The sequence below is a fragment of the Periplaneta americana genome, chromosome 2, assembly GCF_040183065.1.
Source record: "Periplaneta americana isolate PAMFEO1 chromosome 2, P.americana_PAMFEO1_priV1, whole genome shotgun sequence".
NCBI classification, from domain to species: Eukaryota; Metazoa; Arthropoda; class Insecta; order Blattodea; family Blattidae; genus Periplaneta; species Periplaneta americana.
The window spans coordinates 83,312,821-83,332,328 of NC_091118.1; the positions used below are offsets into that span (position 1 = coordinate 83,312,821).

A 19,508-nucleotide genomic window follows, 5' to 3' on the forward strand; every position below is an offset into this window, starting at 1 on the left:
CATCTCGCCAAATATCATCTCGCTATCACCAATTCCATCGACGCTAAATAACCTCGTAGTTGATACAGCGTCGTTCCCCTTTGGTCTCAATGAATGGTTTCTTCCGACGTTTTTCCCAGCCGTGAGACTAAATCCGGATGTTCTATGGCGAGTCCTCGGCATCACTTCTTTTCCCCCCTTTGATTTGATTACCTGGTTGGGTTTTTCCGAGGTTTTTCCCCAACCAAAAGGCAAATGCCAGGTAATCTTTTGGCGAATCCTCGGACCTCACCTCATCATTGTAGAAAATTACTAAATTGTAAAACTATAAAAATTGTAAAATATTGTAAAAATTTGTAAAAATTGTAATTGTAATATTGTAAAATTTTGACTTGTTCCACATCTTAAAGCTTCATTGCTCATGTAAGATCTATGGAATATAATAAATGAATGAATGAATGAATGAATGAATGAATGAATGAATGAATGAAATAATCAAGTAAAAAAATAGTGAAAAATGTATCTTGTTCCAACTCTCCCACGGTACAAAATCTCCCTCACCTTCCCTATCGTTATTTGAAAAGAGCAACACAAAAAGACAATCGATGTCTTTTGAATACTAAATTATTTCAAGAAAATAAATGATGAGCGATAATGTCACTCGTAATATGATAAAGGAAATGAATTGCGAAACGCGTAAAATGTATGACGATAAAGTATGTGTCAGCTTCGTTAAACTCATTTTTTACTTATTCACTTGGGTACTTAACGACTTGATTTATTAAATTTCTATGTGGCTTGCACATGGCATGGAATATCTATAACAAGAGCGAAACAGATACATTCAAGTGGCAAAGCATGCAGACAGTCAAAGAGCTGAGATTGCAGGACTGTTTCATAACACTTGCAGAGATTCCAGCAGCTGGATACCACAAGAAGTAAACTTGACATTGGACCAACCAACACGACATCTGCTCACAGCATCCACTGTCATTACGCTTCTCTTTTTGTGTAACTTTCTCTTTGTAGCAATCCGACCAACTTCCTTGCGTGTAGGATTTGTAATTCTGTTTACGATATCGTTTAAACGACTATATTATTAAAAGGAATTTCAGCATCCTGAACATACGAACGGGTTTCATGGCGATGGTTCGCACGCTACTAAGCAGAAACAAAATGAATCATTTAACGACCATTGAATTCTTTCTAAGCTTTATTGTTATTTCTTCTACCCCACCAGGAGAAATAGTAACATTTTGTCACCAAATTAGGGCCTTTGTCTTTAGATTTGCTCTAAATGAAAACTAGAAAATAATACTTCTACCCTACACACTTATGAATACTCGCAGTCGTTTTTCAAATCACCAATATTGTTCAACTGTTTGAAAGAAGGTCTACTTGAATAGTATATTATGCAACGAGCCTATAATCTCGTGGTAGTAATTAAGACGCGAGTATGTTTATGAAACGAGCGTAAGCGAGTATATTGGTTTTACTTTTGAATATTTCAGTCTTTCTTGAAGAATACCACATTGCATTGACAAATTGCATAAATAGTTTAACGGAGGGGATATTATTTCAGAACAAGCTTTCAGAAATTTACTTGGGTTTTCATCATATCCAGAGGAATATTTTGTTTTTAGTTGTTTTATCACATGCATGATTTCTGCTGCGGTAATGGGAATAAATGTGAGACCTAGAAATTCAATGTTAAATGTATATGTTAAGTAACCAATTGCAACATCTTATGCATAATCTTGAATGTTTAAGTTGTGAATAATATTTATATAGAAGTCATTAAAATGATTTGGAATTGATTTTGGGTTACCTATTTTACAATCATTGACTTTAATACAAGTAATATTTTCATTCTTTGGATATCGATTAGTTTCATTTTTAATAATATCCCAAATAGTTTTAATCTTATTATCTGAATTTTGTACTTTTTCATTCAGATACATTTTTTTTTTGCGTATTTTATAACTTCTGACAAAGTCTTACAGTAATTCTTAAAGTAGTTAAGAACATGAGGATCATCACTATTCCTCCTCATTAATTATAGATTCCTTTATGTAACATATGATATTTTAATTCACTGAGTTATCCACATGTTTTTACTTTTACATTTTTTCACCACCTTGACTGGAAAACATTCATTGAAATAAATCGTAAATGTAGTGAGAAATGCATTAAATGTACTATTAATATTAACGGTACCGGTACTATATACATTTTCTCAAGTTTCATTTTGTAGACATGCATTTAAGTGACGAGATGATTCAGTATTAATATATTTTTTTTCTTTTTAAATTAACACTTTGTAATTTTTCACTCACATTGAAAACACTTAGAATTTATGCGCTGTGATCAGACAGGCCATTGATTAAAGGTACTGTTGAACAGGAATTCAATCTAATTTTATCTATAAAAATATTATCAATGACAGTACTACTTCCAGCTTGTACTCTGGTTGGGAAACTTACTGTGTGACTAGGATCATAAGCTTCAGGAAGTAAGTTTAGTTTTCTTCTACGTAAGCTTTCTGATAGGTATTTATGTCACAACAGATTCGGCATGTGGTTTGTAAAGTCTTTTCAATAATGAATTTAAGTTATGAATTTTTTATGATCTCTCATTGGAGCCCTATAAACATACAAGATAATTATGTTTGATATCTCATAAGTTCATGACCAACTTGTATTCCACAGATTTCAATATCTTGTTCAAGATAGAAATCAGATAAGTTATATCAATTTTACTAAGTAATAAATCCTCTCTGATAAAAATATAAACACCTCCTTTTTGGAAGACATGTCTACAGAAATAAGAACCTAATAAATATAAATATCCATGTAAAGATAGTTGTAATATTTCCTGTTGTTTCATATGATGTTCAGTTACACATATTATCTGAGGTTTATGATTTTGAGACGCTAAAGAAGTGATCAATTCATCAGTTTTTTGTTTTAGTCCGCTAATATTCTGATGCAAAATAGTGATGTTACTATGTTTAAAATATTCGTTACTAGAAACATCAGAGTATTCATAATTTAATTGAACTTGTTTTAAACGCCTTACTGATGGGAGGTTTAACCTAAAAAAGGAGAAGCCCTAGCATTAACTAACAGTGATATTACAACTCTGCTTTTTAACATGGCTGCCTCTGATGCTATTAGCGAGACAATCCGAAAAGTGCTCCTTGCCTTTACCATTCAGATGTAGGACATGTCATGTATATTCATACCTTCTTATAGGACTTATATCTATCAAACCAATGTGTGACGCCCAAGGTCTCATCAGAGCCCGCTCAAGTAGTATACTCACACTCAGCACCCTCCTGTGAAGACACGGCTTGACGTACCTGCTGAAAAGACTGAGGAATTCCACATTGGTATGGCTGCTTATTACAACCATATTGTTGACATCTTTTTCAATACAATAGTTATAACTGCTATCAAGTTATAATTGCTATCAATGAAACGGTCGTTCTCAGTTCGTTAAAATGGAAGCCATTTCTCAAGTGAATATATCGCAAAGAGACTTAATTTATTTACATCTGATAGTTCTTAAAACATATATTTTCTACAAAAATGTTGAAAGATAGCAATTGCGATAATAAAATTGGCACTAAAAGGAAGATTTTTTTTTTCTATTTACTTTCCTCACTTTTTAATAAATGCATGTACAGAAGAACATTTTTATAATTAACACTTGATACTCAGCCCTGGAACAATTTTTCACTCGAAATTATTCTAATCAACTTTACAGGGAGTTATACCTGAAAGCTTGATTTGCATAATACACGTCACTGTTCATTAGCAGAAAACCACAATTTAAGTCACACAGAGTTAATGTGCACTCAATGTTGGTTGCTTGACTGTTGTCAACCCACTTTGAGGTCTGTGGATATAGAGGAAAAATTGGATCAGTGTCTGGTAGGGTTCCCGGGTAGCTCAGTTGGTAGAGCGTTGGTACATTTAACCAAAGGTCCCGGGTTCGATACCCGGCCCCGGAACAATTTTTCCCTCGAAATTATTCAATTAACACTTGACTTTAGAGGTAGTGGTTCGGAACAGTATGGCATAGTTGCGCCCCGCGGTCAATTGGGAGGCCTAGGCATGGCATAATTGCGCCCCGAAGAAATCAGGTAGCAGAAGGGACATGGCATAGTTGCGCCCCGAAGAAATCAGGTAGCAGAATGGATATGGCATAGTTGCGCCCCGATGGGCATAGTATACACGAAAGTGATTGTCATAAAATAAATAAATTACTTAAAATATTACAGTGATATCTGCATTCAAATCAGGTAGGCCTAGCATGTGATCAATTTTGCTATTTAAATTAACACTTTTTTATTGATCACACATAATAAATGAACTGCATTTTTTGTTTCTACATCGATATCTTAACCCTACGGTACAGGGTTCCGAAAATTGAAACTTAGAACCATTATGAATTATTAACTCTTTACCCTTTTCACTAAACTTAACATTAATTTTAAATAAACCTCACTATACGCTACAGACGGTGTGAAAATCACTAATAAAATGTCAAGACTGCTAAGGTCCCATATTCCAACGGCTCACTCATTTGAATATGTCAGTTAATAAAGTACTGCCAACTTCATGGTTTTCATTTTAACGGTAGGCTATTGATAATCACTGCATGAACAGTAGAAAAACAGTTAATAAAGTACTACCAACTTCATGGTGTTCATTTTAACGGTATCGATATTGAATATTTAAAGGAATAAGAAATCAGTAAGGTTGGTTGATTACGAGGCTCGAGTTTCCGTAATGTCTTTTTCTCTACCTGTTTCATGGGGCGCAACTATGCCATGCCCCTTTTTTCTACCTGATGGGAACGGGGCGCAACTATGCTCACAAAACAGGGACCATTTTTTATCTGCTGCATTTTATCTGACCGTGGGGCGCAACTATGCCCTGCCCGTTAGGATGCACTGTCCGCAACTTCAGTAACGTCTGGCTGGATACACAGAAATTCGTTGATTTCATTTTTAACAACAGAATCCATTATTTTTTACCGGAATTTTTCAAACTCTGACTACAGAATTAAATTTTCTACTTAACTAGATTTGTTTTTTACATCAACAATATACTATTGTTAACACGTGATCACCACCTTCTCGAAACGTACCGGTATGTTACAATAGGCGATTCGAAATAAAACAAAAGTAGCTCAAGTCAGTAAAGAGTAAATGTACCGATTTTTAGTCATGTAGTGGTTGCTGATGCACAATGTTAGGGTTCTCAGTCGCCCAGTGCTGACGTCTTCGAATTCAGGATAATCCTTTGGCAAATGTCGTCAATAACTTCTGGCGTTGCGAATTGAAGGGTCTCTTTGTTTTTGTTTGTTTTGTTTTTTTGACTTTATGCACAGATCTCACAGCGCGCTACTTTTTAACCAAAGCCTCTCTCCCCTGCCTGGTTGCTTTCTACTAGAAAACTTATCCCTGAAATTTCGAGGGTTTCCCTAATCAAACCCGTTCTCACATTCATGCTTCCACAATTTGCACACTTTTATCTATGGAGTAAGTCATCTTGCAGTGTGCGAACAGAAACGTGTAATTTGAGTAATGTAATGAAATAAACTGCTGACAGAAGACTGCCAAATACCGATTATTGCATAAAACTGATCATTGTTGCAGCTGTTTACACAATACGATACGATAAGTGCATTTCCAACTGTCAAATATCACATTCATTTAGGGATGGAGGACATTATTTAAATACCGATATATCGATATTGCAATATATTGCAAAACTAATTTCGATAATCGATATGTATTGCAGAAAATATATCGTTGTATCGAACGATTCTCGATACAATGCCACAGGCTATATTTTGGTGATCCCGAAACAAAAACTTCATGACTTTGGTTGTGACACATGTCCATATATCTAGAAAACAGCAATTCGTTTCTCGTACCTACGGACAGTGATATGATTTAAGAAAGAAAATATATAGTTATTTATTCGCTTTGCCCGGGCACACGGGCAAAGCGAATAATTAACCCGGGCAAAGTGAATATCTCTATAACATTTTCACCTTTCTATTTAATTTCTATTCACTGATAATAAAATTAAATCAACACATAAACACGATTTTAATGAGTCATATGAGACGATAAGAAATATTATTACAGCCCTTTACAGCACGTTAGATTAGTACAAAATACAAATTTGAACAAGTCGACGTTTCACTAGCACTGAAGACTTGGAATTCTCCTTCTTTTCCTCCTGCCCATAAGTTACTTCTCTTTTAACGTTTTCAATCGGTATAGATATAAGAGCTTCAGAGCGCTGACATTTTCTTCATTTAACTAGTATCTTTCGAGCATCCACTTTTGGGACTGGTCTAAATCAAAAGAACTGACTTGAGTTCTCCTGCTAACGATGTTGAAGGTTTTGGTGTAACCGGAACTGAAAATCTGAGTGTAATTGATGTAGTGAATATATCTTCAATCTCTGAAGATGCCGACATCACAGAAGTGGTTGATTCTGAATGAGCATTAACTATTTTTTCAGCCGCTGAAGAAGCTGGCACCGCAGAATTTGTTAAATCTGAGCCAGCTGTCGTTTCGCTGATTTCTGTCTCAAGTGGGCGATCTGTAAGTTCATCTGGAGCAAAATCTTCATCAACAAACACATTATGGTTGTATGGCCAGATAGCAGAACCACTGATTGGAAGATTTTATTTCTTCATGGCTTCTTCAGACCATTTGGCTTGCTCCGTCTTCCTCTTGAAAAATTAAACCATCTGAAGACACATTACGACCTTTTTAAGTAAAAATTAAGATCATTGTTGCTGATTTATAATTTAATTAGTGTGACTTAATGGCTCCATTATGTAAAATGATCTAACACGCTTTATTACAATAGACAAATACATACAAAAATACAGCTGACACTTACATAGTCAAAAAAGGTGGCAGGGCAAAGCGGATAAGTTATCCACTTTGCGTTATTCACTTTGCAGGCAGACGCCACTTCGCTTTTCATTTAAGGTTATACAAACATAAACGTGAATAATCTTCTTCATAAGTACGGTACTATAGAAGTAATAGTATCGCCTATATGGTACTATCACCTAACAAAGAGTTTGTGCAGTACTGTATGTTGTATATAACTTATGTTTCTCTTACCTTGAAATATTTTAAGAAAACAGTCAATTTTCTTCAAACACACGCTGATTTCTTTTCTCATTAGCTAGAATGACGACAAGTCAGTTCCAGCAGCAAAATCTGGTTGGGATTCTTCCCCAACATAGCAGAAAGCGCTACCTGTTGGCGTTTCTAAGAAATAGACATTCTCTTTGCCCGGGTTATTCGTTTTGCCCGGGTCTTCGCTAATAACATTCAAAAGCATAAATTTAAAATTGTAACGATACCATATATTGTAGTTCCTAACTTAAATAAAAATTATGGTGAAGGTAAGGTAAGTTTAAATGATACAAGTGCACTCTACATATGTCAGGATTCAGTTATTCTAATTTTGTATAGGATTCAATCTAGGACACATATATGTTATTTTCTTCCTAACAACATAATCATTTTTAAATGTAAGTAAACAGAACTTTTAATTACCGTGCCGGGTAGCTCAGTTGGTAGAGCAGCTGGCTATGGACTGGAAGGTCCGGGGTTCGATCCCAGGTGGTGACAGGATTTTTTCTCGTTGCCAAACTTTCAGAACGGCCCCGAGGTTCACTCAGCCTCCTATAAAATTGAGTACCGGGTCTTTCCCGGGGGTAAAAGGCGGTTAGAGCGTGGTGCCGACCACACCACCTCATTCTAGTGCCGAGGTCATGGAAAGCATGGGGCTCTACCTCCGTGCCCCCCCAAGTGCCTTCATGGCATGTTACGGGGATACCTTTACCTTTTACTTAGAATGTTACAAGTTTTAACATACATGTACTTCACAATTGATGTAATACAATTCCTACTGCAAGTTATTATTACATTACAACATACCAAACTTCAATGGTGATGATGATAGGAATAGACTTTTTATGCACTAAAATATATAACAACGAAACAGTATGTCATTACTTGGTTGTGCATAGAAATCCTAGCCGTAAACAAATGTCATACCGGTATTAAATTCCTATTCGTCTTTCCATTTCAGAACATAGAAATAAAAATTTTGATAGCCGTTTTGAGGTCAGGCTGTTCGTTTTCAGAGTAGCAGTTAATATTGCCTTGGAGAACATTCATACTAAAACAGTAGTAAATCAACGTCCCGTATCAGTCTCACGTTCATGCGCGTTGCGTTTTGAATTTGATATTGCATATTAAAGAGTTTTAATTCGAATTCCAGTCCAGCTAATCAGAGTAAGTTTTAATTAGATTTGATATTTCAAGGTTGCACAATTATGCAATTCTCTCAGGGAATTATCGGAGTTGTCTAGTGTGGATTTTGTTGTTGTCAATGATGACAATAATTATAAAAAACGATAAAGGTATGAGAAAATCGATATATTATACGATATATTGAATAAAAATTTCGATACCGATATATCGAAACGAAAATATCGTTATTTCGTAAAAACCGATATATCGTTCCTATCTCTACATTCGTTCAAACGAGAGGCGGACTATTTTTTCGTGTGCCACCCAGCAGAGTCCAGAGTATGAAGAGTTTTGTGTAATTATTAAACTTATATTCATGTTTATGGTTAGAGAGCGTTTCGTCATATTGAGAGACGAATACCTTTCCTCCTATATCTACTACTATTATCTTAAAGGTGAGGTACTCACTTTCGTCATATTGAGAGACGAATACTTTTCCTCCTACATATACTATCACTGTCTTAAAGGGGAGGTATCACTTTGATCATATTGAGAGACGAATACCTTTCCTCCTACATCCACTATCACTGTCTTAAAGATGAGGTACTCTCTTATATAAAGACAGTTCATTGAATAGCTGTTTGATTAATGTCTTATCTCAAATAGAGTTAATTACCTGTTGACACACCCATGCTATTTCGTAAATGAAATACAATATTATTTACGCCTAAACTATATCGAATTTTTACAATGCCAAACTTCATAAGATAATATTTTATCCTTTAATTATCCTTTATTAAGCCTAAACCTCGTCTGTGGCCTTCTGCTTTCTATTACGGTGACTTGGGTTCGATCCCCGTCTGTGTCATGTCAAAAATTTCCGGTGGACAAAGCGTTTTCTCTCACCATCATCATCATTCCACCAGGAATTTACAATCATCTTCAATCTGCGAGGTCCCGAGCCTGACCTCCAGAACGAGTAGACCTAAGAATGGCTGAAAGTTGTACACATAGTGTTCAATAACGACTATTTATTTATTTATTTATTTATTTATTTATTAAGTCTACTGAAATATTTGCACTTAATTCCTCATCCTAAATAAGATAATCCTAGTTAATCCAAGTTTTACGAGAGTACGAACAATGTATTAGTTACTTACAGATAATGACTAGCTATGATTTACAATGTTGTACACGCTAAAACTTATTACAAGAGACATTGACTATTCTAAAAAATAATATACTGAGTGAAGTCGAAATAGGCCATTGATCTCATCCGTATAGGTGTTGATGATTCACTCAAAGAATGTCATCAGAATGGATCCTACACCAAATATTAGATTACTAGCCTGTAGGAAGACGTCACCCTGGAAGACCAAGAACTAGTTTGAGGAATTTTGAGGATGGAACAGGCTAATAAGTTCAATCTCTGCAGACGATGATGAATTACGCAGAGTGTATGACATCACTTCTGTGGGTTATTTTATTTTAAATCAATATACTTAGTTTATTGGTTTCAGTCAAATGACTTATCTTAAACAATTAAAAACTAATTTCACAATATAATGTAATGATTTGTTTTTAATATTATTTTTGTTACAAACGTTTTCGTCTTACTGGCATCTTCAGGCAATGTAATGCAATATCTGAAAACATCTGTGCTTCTCACTTGAAATTCTTAACTTATACGTGTGATTGCGAATTAGATAAAACGTATTATTAATGACAATATAGAGTAATATAACATGAAAGTAATTGTTTAATTAAAGTAATTGTAGCCTTTACAGTTATACGTTAAAATAAATTCAGTAATTAGTATCTACATGTAGAGTTTCATTATCGTACCTTATTGTATTCTGTGCAAACTATGTAAAATTTGAATATATTACCTTAATATTATGTTATGGTATATTGTTGTACATGTAAGTAAAAGTGCATGTGATTTTCAGATAAAATAGTGGGACGTAGTTCTAATTAGTTGAGATGAAGTTTAATTTACAAATTGAGCATGTAGATTGGATTACATATTAGTTTTCTTATTATGTTCAGTTTAAATTTTAAATTTTACAGTATGTATTATTATTTGCTGTTATTTTAGTTGAAGAAAACGAGATAGTAGCTTATAAATTGGAATATAATTTCTTAGTAACATGATAAAGAGCTGAATTGTTGCAAAATCCATAAAACATATAATTATACAGGGCTTTCATTTCAAAACTTCCCAGTCTAAATAATTAATTATTTAAATTGAATTCAATTCAAAAGAAAAACACGTCAATTTAGATAATGAGGGGGAAGTCTGAAACCAGGCTTAATTATATTTTAGATTTCACCACCCATCCCCAGCTTATCCCCTTTAGAACTTTCAAATGACATCCTTATATTTTTATACTTAAATATGAAAGAGCATTCAATTGTTTATACACCTCATTAATTTATTTCACATCTTTTGTATTATATCGTTGCATGGCAACATCGATTGTGTTACTGTTGATTAGAGCTGAAGCTACAAATACCATTGAACATTTCTTGTAATAGTTGTGTTCGAGTACTAAATTATTGTAAAATGTTTATCTTCAATGAAAGTCGGTCAAACGATATCATCCCCAAAAATTCCAGCCCACACATTGATCTTCTGAGGAAACTTGGTATTATCTTCAAGAAACTCATGAGGATTTTCAATGTCCCAGTATCTACAATTGTGTTTATTGACAAACACATTTAAGAAAAAAGTTACTTCATCACTAAGGCAAATATTTTCTGTCACATTTGGATCACCTTCAATTCTCTGAGACATGTGTTCACAAAATTCTACTCTTATATCAAAATCGTCTTGGCTAAGCTGTTTGTGATTATATTTTGTAGGGGAAAAATTTGTTCATTTTCAGCATTTCATGTGTGGAACCAACCGAAATGTTTGTTACAGCAGCTACTTTTGGATTGGGGGCGGTGGCTTCATTAATGAAATGATCTAGTATTTCAATCTGCAAAGTTTTATAGAGTTTTCTAGGTTGGCCATTTGTTTTATTGCACACAGAACCAGTTTCTTCAAATTTCCGTATTAGATCTATGAAATATTGGCGACTTACTTTTTTCTCAGGATGCCTCTCGTTGAAAGCTCTGACAGTTCTACGAGCACAACGGTTTTCAGCTCCATAAATAAATATGATTTCTGTTCTCTCTTGAAGGGTATACACCATTTTATAATAATTTAATACACGAACACAACAATTACAAGAAATGTTCAATGGCATTTGTAGCTTCATTTCTAATCAACAGTAACAACAATAGAGGTTGCCAGGCAACTATATAAAACAAAAGATGTGAAATAAATGAATGAAGTGTATAAACAATTGAATGTTCTTTCATATTTAAGTATAAAATTATAGGAGTGCCATTTGAAATTTCAAAGTGGGAGTCACTGGGAGTGGGGATTAAATATAAAATGCAATTAAGCCTGGTTTCCGACTTCCCCCTCAATATCTAAATTGACGTGTTTTTCGTTTAAATTTAATTCAATTTAAATAATTAGTTATTTAGACTGGGAAGTTTTGAAATGAAAGCCCTGTAGATTAAATTTTACCTTCATAACAATGATTTGTTTAACTTATACACCTCACACAATATGTACCGCAGCGAGAATCGTTAACAAATAGCCTTCATTTTATTTAATTTTACTCTTAAACTAGCCTACTTTAACACTTTAAGGTACCTCCTGTACTTCATTATACAATCTTTTTATACCACGTTCATTGTTACAACTGGGAACCACGGGCAACGTACAGTACGTATGGATCAAGACTTCTATTTATTCCAATTCAGCTTATAATATTCGACGCTTTTGCTTTTGTCGTTTTAATTCTGAGCGCCCTAACACTTGGCAAGATTGTTTTGGTGGATTACACGATGTCATTGCAACTGATTCCCCAGTTATACAGTTGCCACATTCCCATTTGTCCCGTGCTATTGTATCTGATTCCCTAGTTATACACTTGCCGAGTTTCCCACATTACGGCGTAGCGAAACACAGTGCTTCTGCTCCACTTGTGCTCTGCCTCGATGACTCATGTGCAGGATCTTAATGTGCGGCTCGTAGCGGAGATGCCAATCTGCTTGTAAGCTAGCGGACTTGTCTTTTTTTGTTCCTGGCTGATCATTCCGTATTTATGAAAGGATAAGACATTCTCTATTAACGAGGAGTGGCAGATGTGTGCGTTTGCACCGATAAATCTCAATTAAAGATAACTGCTATAATGACCAGAAAAATTAGGCTTAGTTTGGGACAGTTAAAAGATACTTTCCGAAAACAAATAACAAAATAAGTTGCTAAGCGAAATGTTATGTGTAGCCATTTGTCAACAAGCTGCAGTCCCAGATTTCTACTGCGTCATATGATTCTGATATGACGCCATGAAATAGATAAATATTCAATGTGTAAGTTATAATTAGGGCTAGTATTCTTAGGTAAATAAATATTTTATTTGCACTGCAATAGAAACTCGTAATTGTGTTTTAAGTTTCGGAGAAAGTTACTTGAGCATATATTTTGAATTTTATTTCACATAAAAACATATTTAGAATTTTATTTATGTAAATACATATTTTCAAACATTCACGTAAAAACACATAACAATTAAGTTTTCATCAAATAATTTTCGACAAAACCCCCATTTCAGATTAATCATCACTGAATATTCAATGCGGTTGCTTAGACGTAACAGCTTGCAACTGTTTCTCATAATTATCTATATGTGGACATGTAGAGCTGGAGTCTGCTCTCTCACCACAAACGATAAGAAAAATTGTACTGTAACTAACACACATAAACATTGATGTGTCATTTAGGAGTGTCTTGTAAATTATCATAACGCTGATTCAGGAAGCAATTATAATTTCATAAACATCAGCTGTCTCTGTTTTCGTTTCCAGTCATAAACATGTCTCTAGGGAATACATGTTGTTTCTCAATGGCCAGGGCGCTCTCTTTCACAGTACAAGGCAGTGTTCCGCGATAATCGTCAGTCATTTGTGATGAAAAGCTTGAGGGTGGATCTCATTGTATACTGTAATTATTCAGTAGTTGGCGAGACAGCATAATTCATACTGGCGAGTTCAGCATATTGTTTATATTCACATGTAATAATTGAAACATAATTCAAATTCAAATTTATTTATTTAATACACAAGGTTTACACTACATTAGGCATTGCAGCCGGAAAGAGCAGAAGCTCGTACTCGGGCGCAGTTCAGATTAAAATATATATTTCCTTTTTTGTCGCATATTTTCCTGATTTTAGCACATAAAAATAAATATTTTACCGATTTTGAGCACATAAAAATCCCTAGTTATAATATTCGAATAAGAAAATATAATTGTGTTTTTTAATAACGTTAACAAATGTTTGTCGTTGTAAATACCACATACCAAATAATTCGTAATTACATTATGTACAGCATTATACAGAATTATAGGTCAATCTTTATCATATTATATCTCAAAGATTCGAGTCATATCGCACATAAATCGCAAGGAAAAGCTTTTTTTTATTTTATTGTACATTACTTTTCAAATACTGTATTTATACTTCAGCATATTCTCTTAAATGGTAACTAGAAAAAGAAACATCTTTCTACAATAATAAATAACAAATATGTACCAAAAAAAGGACAGGAGAACATGAAAAGAACTACATATAAGAAGGCGTAATAAATCTGAGTGAAACGTTTGAACAAGTATGATGTAGGCCTATCAAGAGAAAGCACATTTCGCAGATTGAAGATGATTGTAAATTCCTGATGGAATGATGATAATGGTGAGAGGAAACGCTTTGTCACTAGAAATTCTTCACATGACACAGACGGGGATCGAACGCAACTCACCATAAGAGAAAGCAGAAGGCCATGGAAAAGGTTTAGGCCTAATAAAGGACAATGAAAGGATAAAATATTATCTTATGAATTTTGGCGCACCTAGTAGTGTTTTATGCATCGTAAAAATTCGATATTAGTTTAGGAGTAGATAATATTTTAATTCATTTATGACATAGCATGAGTGTCCCAACAGGTAACTAACTCTTTTTGAGATAAGACATTAATGAAGCAGGTATTCAATGAACTGTCTTCATATAAGAGAGTATCTCATTTTTAAGACAGTGGTAGTATATGTAGGAGGAACGGTATTCGTCTCTCAATATGACGAAAGTGAGTAACTCACCTTTAAGACAGTGGTAGTATATGTAGGAGGAAAGGTATTTGTCTTTCAATATGACGAAAGTGAGTAATTCACCTTTAAGACAGTGGTAGTATATGTAGGAGGAACGGTATTCGTCTCTCAATATGACGAAAGTGAGTAACTCACCTTTAAGACAGTGGTAGTATATGTAGGAGGAAAGGTATTTGTCTTTCAATATGACGAAAGTGAGTACCTCAACTTAAAGATAATGGTAGTATATGTAAGAAGAAAGGTGTTTGTCTCTCAATATGACGAAAGTGAGTACCTCATCTTTAAGACAATAGTAGTAGATATAGGAGGAAAGGTATTCGTCTCTCAATATGACGAAACGCTCTCTAACGATAAACATGAATATAAGTTTAATAATGCCATAAATCTCTTCATATTCTGGATTCTACTGAGTGGCACACGAAAAAATAGTCCGCCTCTCGTTTGAATAACAGTTATAGCATGAAAATGTTCCAATTCTAATTTGCTTCATACTCGTACTTTATACTAAGCAATGGGCGACCGGGTAGCTCAGTTGGTGGACCATCTGGCTACGGAGCGGTTGGTTCTGGGATTTTTTTTCGTTGTCAGAACTTCCAGAACGGCCTCGAGGTTTACTCAGTCTCCTGCCAAATTGAGTATCGAGTCTTTCCCGGTTGCAAAAGGCAGTCGGAACGTTGTACCGACCACATCACTTCATTCTAAAGCCGAGGTCAAGAAAGCATGGAGTTCTACCTCCATGCCCCTCCAAGCACCTTCATGACGTATATTTAATTTATTTAACTAGCTAGCTAGCGAGTATAAATTAAAATTATAAAACAAAAATGTTTCTAGCCACTAACATAAGAGCCAGGCTCGTGTACGGTGTGGTCTTAGTCAATAATATAACATAAATTTACAAGGACAGTTTACTAAATACAGTAAGTAACTTAATTCAAACAATAATTAACGCACAAGAGCAAAAAAAAAAAAAAAGAGAGAGAGAAGAAGAGAGAAAAAACACACATTTAATATAAATTGACAATCAGACAGAAGCCAGTGATATTCAATAAAAACATGAATATAGTCGACAGAAATAAAAAATAAAAAAATACACACATTTGCTAATATATCATGAATAATTTTATAAATTTCTTTTTTAAAAGCTTCAATAATTTTAAAATTATTTCAAATTTGGAAAATGGTTTGCAATTTTATTATAAAGTCTTGGATAGATATAATGGGTAGCTTTACCTTACCTACATTATGTAATACAGTATTCAATCAAAATCATGCAATTCATTCCAAAGGAAACCAGATCATATTTTCGCATTGTAAAATGTTTCCATATAGTCAGGTGTCATTATTTATATCACTTTAACAAAGGATAAAAAACGAGTTATTCCTGCAAATGGATATGATCTTTGTTCACTACAGATTTTAAGGATTTATTTATTTTTCAAGTCTTCCTTGGCGAAATTCTTTGAAACAAGCAACACAATTCACAGCTGTGAATGTTGCATAACTTAATGTAGTACATAGGAGCCTACATTGTATATATTAAGGTGAAATATTAGAGAGCCAAAATCTTGAACCCATTTTCCATTTATTACATGGAGTTCTGGAACCGGTGTAGCTTAGTATTGCTCTTGGTTACAAACTAAAAATGATGATCGAACTCGGAATTAAGTAATTAATTTTTATTTTTGCTACAACTTCCAGAAACGACTTTCTGGAAAATAGTAGGAAGGGCTATCCCAAATTCATCCTGTGAGTAAAGTAGTCACAGTGACGCTGATCAGCTTCATCGTTCTTATTTTAAAATTACTAAAGTTTTAGAACTCTGACTCCCTTGATCATTAGAATCTATTAAGTTCTATTCAGCATTATGTCTTACAGAAATAAGATTTATTCGTCAGTATAAAATACTAATTACTATTATTATTATTATTATTATTACTATTATTATCATCATTATTATTATAATAATCATCATCATCATTACCGTATATTCCTGGATTAGGCTCTTTAGCCTGTTCCGATACCCATTTCTTCTTTGGTCTCCCCAAATCATTTCTTCCATTCGGAACTAATCTGATAGCTATTGCCCGTAGTCTGTTTTCTGGGATCCTTTCAAAAATTTCACATTATCTTTTGATATTTAACGTCATTTTTATTAAATAGGGGTTCCAATTGCAGTTCTTGTCCCACTTCGACTGCCTAAATTTTTGTTTTATTTTTTATGTTCTTATTCTAGATTCTATCCTATACATAAAAACTGGCTCTGCGACAGTATTGAAAAATTTATGCGAGTGTGTCTGTGTGTCTTATTTTTTCAAATTTCTGTGAACATTACCGAATATACTGTACAGTACTTCTAAACTTATTAATTTTAATGCAGATCTTTCGTTTTTATACGAGACATAATACTCTAAATACTTAAAATATTTCACTTGTTTCATTACTTTTTCTTCTATTACTACCTTTGTTCTTGCTGGAAGCTTGCCCTTAAATGTCACGATCTTTGTTTTATTCACCGATATTAAGAAATTGTAGTCCTTTGCTATAGGCCTATTGTCGAAGTTAAATTAAACTCTGCTACTTGCAGTTTTCCTTCACTGTCTTGTTTTATGACTTGATCATCTTCATAAAGCGATGAATTTACTGAATTTTTTTCAAGGTGAACCTCTGGATAACTACATAATTTCCATGTTGTAAACATGTTGTGAATTTTAGCCTAAATACTGAACAATGTCGGCGAAATACTGCAATTTTATTTGACACCTATAATTTTCTGGGAATATCTTCCGTTAATTTTCCATTTAAATACAGATGTATTTACTTCCGCATCTTATGGCCCCTTGAATATCCCCTTTACTCAAGGATTGACCATAGTAAATTCCTCTTGATTTTATCAAGAGCTTTTACTAGGCCCACAAATGCCACCTGCGTTTCGCAATTAAATTCTCTTCTCACTTCAATGACCATTTTCAAAGTGAAGATGGTTTCTGCATATGATCGTAATTTTCTAAAACTAGCCTGTTTTTCAGAAATTGAGTCTGCGATGGATTTTAACCTCTCACTTAAGATTCCGGCATACAATTTATGAAATGCAGTCGAAAAGCTTATTCCTTGATCGGCTAGTTACTAGCTTTTGATCTGTCCCCTTTCTTAAAAAGTGATAGGCCTAGACCTAATACTTTCGCCTTTGGGAATTTGGCAACTTTCCAATACATATTATAGAAATGTAATAGCCGCAAACGTAATAATGTCCCGCATATTTAAATAGTTCTGAATTTATGTTATTAATTTCTGGTCCCATTCACTTTTTCATAGCTTCCAATGCCTCTTGTAATTATCTCAGAGTCAAGTCTCCTCTCCTTCCTTTCACTGGATTCTACTCCAACATGAAACCATGGTTGCCTGTAATGTTCTACCGAATCTTGCTTGTGATTTGCATTACTGTTTAATGTTTTCATAACTTTGTAAGCCTGATATTGCAGTCCATATAAGCCTATTCAATATTTCGCAAAACTCGTTCCCATGATACCTAATGTGATTTTCTCTTTATGATTTTTGCTGTATCCCTGGCTTTTCAGTACTCTTCTTGGCTGTAAGCTATTGGGCTTCCAAGGTTTGTCTTGTATACCTCCTGCTTGTATTTTACTATTTTTTTATCTCTTTAGGCCATACTTCCAACCTTCTTTTCCTTCTAAACCATTTCTTAAGTTTTACTGCTTCTGTTGTTGGCTCTTTAGAATAGTTAGCATATTCTTCTATTTCACTGCTTGTGTCTATCTTTTGCAGATGAATATTATATTATTATTATTATTATTATTATTATTATTTGTGAGAATGCTATTCCTGAGGCGACAACAGGCATATCCTACGAGATCATAAATTAAATGGAGGTTTTAATGTTATAGGATTCTTTTACAAACTAAAAAAAATACTCCACAAGACTTCTTACAGGCCTATACCTATCTTCCAATGATGTAAGTTGAAAGTCGTGTATCCGAACTAAACCATGGTAATGGTTGTTATCGTTACTTCTCGTCTGGGTTTTAACTGTCAAATCTCGTCTTTAACGACTGTCATGCTAACCACATTATCACCGAAGATGACTAGGTCTAGTTTTGATAGGTACTTTTCTGAGAGGCTATCCTCAATCACTCTAAGAACGTTATGTTTCAACTTTCTCTTATTATATTTTTGATTAAACAAACATTCTAATTGTCTCACTTTTTACTTGATCTGACAATGCAACTGTGAAGGAACATAGGTCTAGGCCTATACCAATAATCGTAACTTCGCTTTCATTTTGTGTTCCGAAAATCTAGGATCCTCTCCTACAGAGGAAATTATTTCAAAAGAATCTTATAGACGCGTTTAGTAGATTTTTAATAAACATTTTGTACTATTTGTCTTTCTACTCCATCTATACTTATGTGTATCTTAGAATATTTTTCTTAATATAATTTGTTTGTATGTTACACCACATCCGAGATAAGCACAATGGTATATCTCTTAAAATTAACATTATTGAGAATGGTTTTCCTTTGCATCGGATATTTTCGAAATAATGCTCTTAGGCCTAGTTTTATCTTTTTACAGCCTTTTACTACTACAAATTTTACAATTATTATTTAATCCTTAGAGTGTTCTTTGTAATTTTTCCTCTATCTATAGGCTTAGTATGTCGTTAGTAAACAAACAAAAATTAATATGAAATATAGAACTCAATATCAGTTGTGGAAAATTGCATATTTTTATTTAAATGTAGAAACGAATTCTATAGACATGTGCTCAGGTCTCACAAATTTTACGAATTGATTAGTTAACCGCATTGAAAGATTCTACTCGACGTATGTGCCAAATATAGAAACATAACGACATTACATGGCATGATGAGTGTTTCAATGGTAAAAGATTCCAGACGTAAACTATCCCACCATTGGGATGTCCGGGAGGAAGCTACTTGACAGAGTGGATTGGAATAAACGTAAAGGGATCCAGAAAGAA

At 34.0% G+C, this 19,508-nt stretch overlaps 1 protein-coding gene and 1 non-coding gene across 2 annotated transcripts in view; both read left to right on the forward strand.

Moving 5' to 3' along the window:
* LOC138694381 (uncharacterized) overlaps window positions 1-19,508 on the forward strand; it is a 455,472-nt gene that overhangs the window by 60,883 nt on the left and 375,081 nt on the right. The window lies entirely within an intron of this gene.
* TRNAN-AUU (transfer RNA asparagine (anticodon AUU)) lies at window positions 3,922-3,994 on the forward strand. Its single transcript has one exon. It is a non-coding gene; the product is annotated as a tRNA-Asn (tRNA).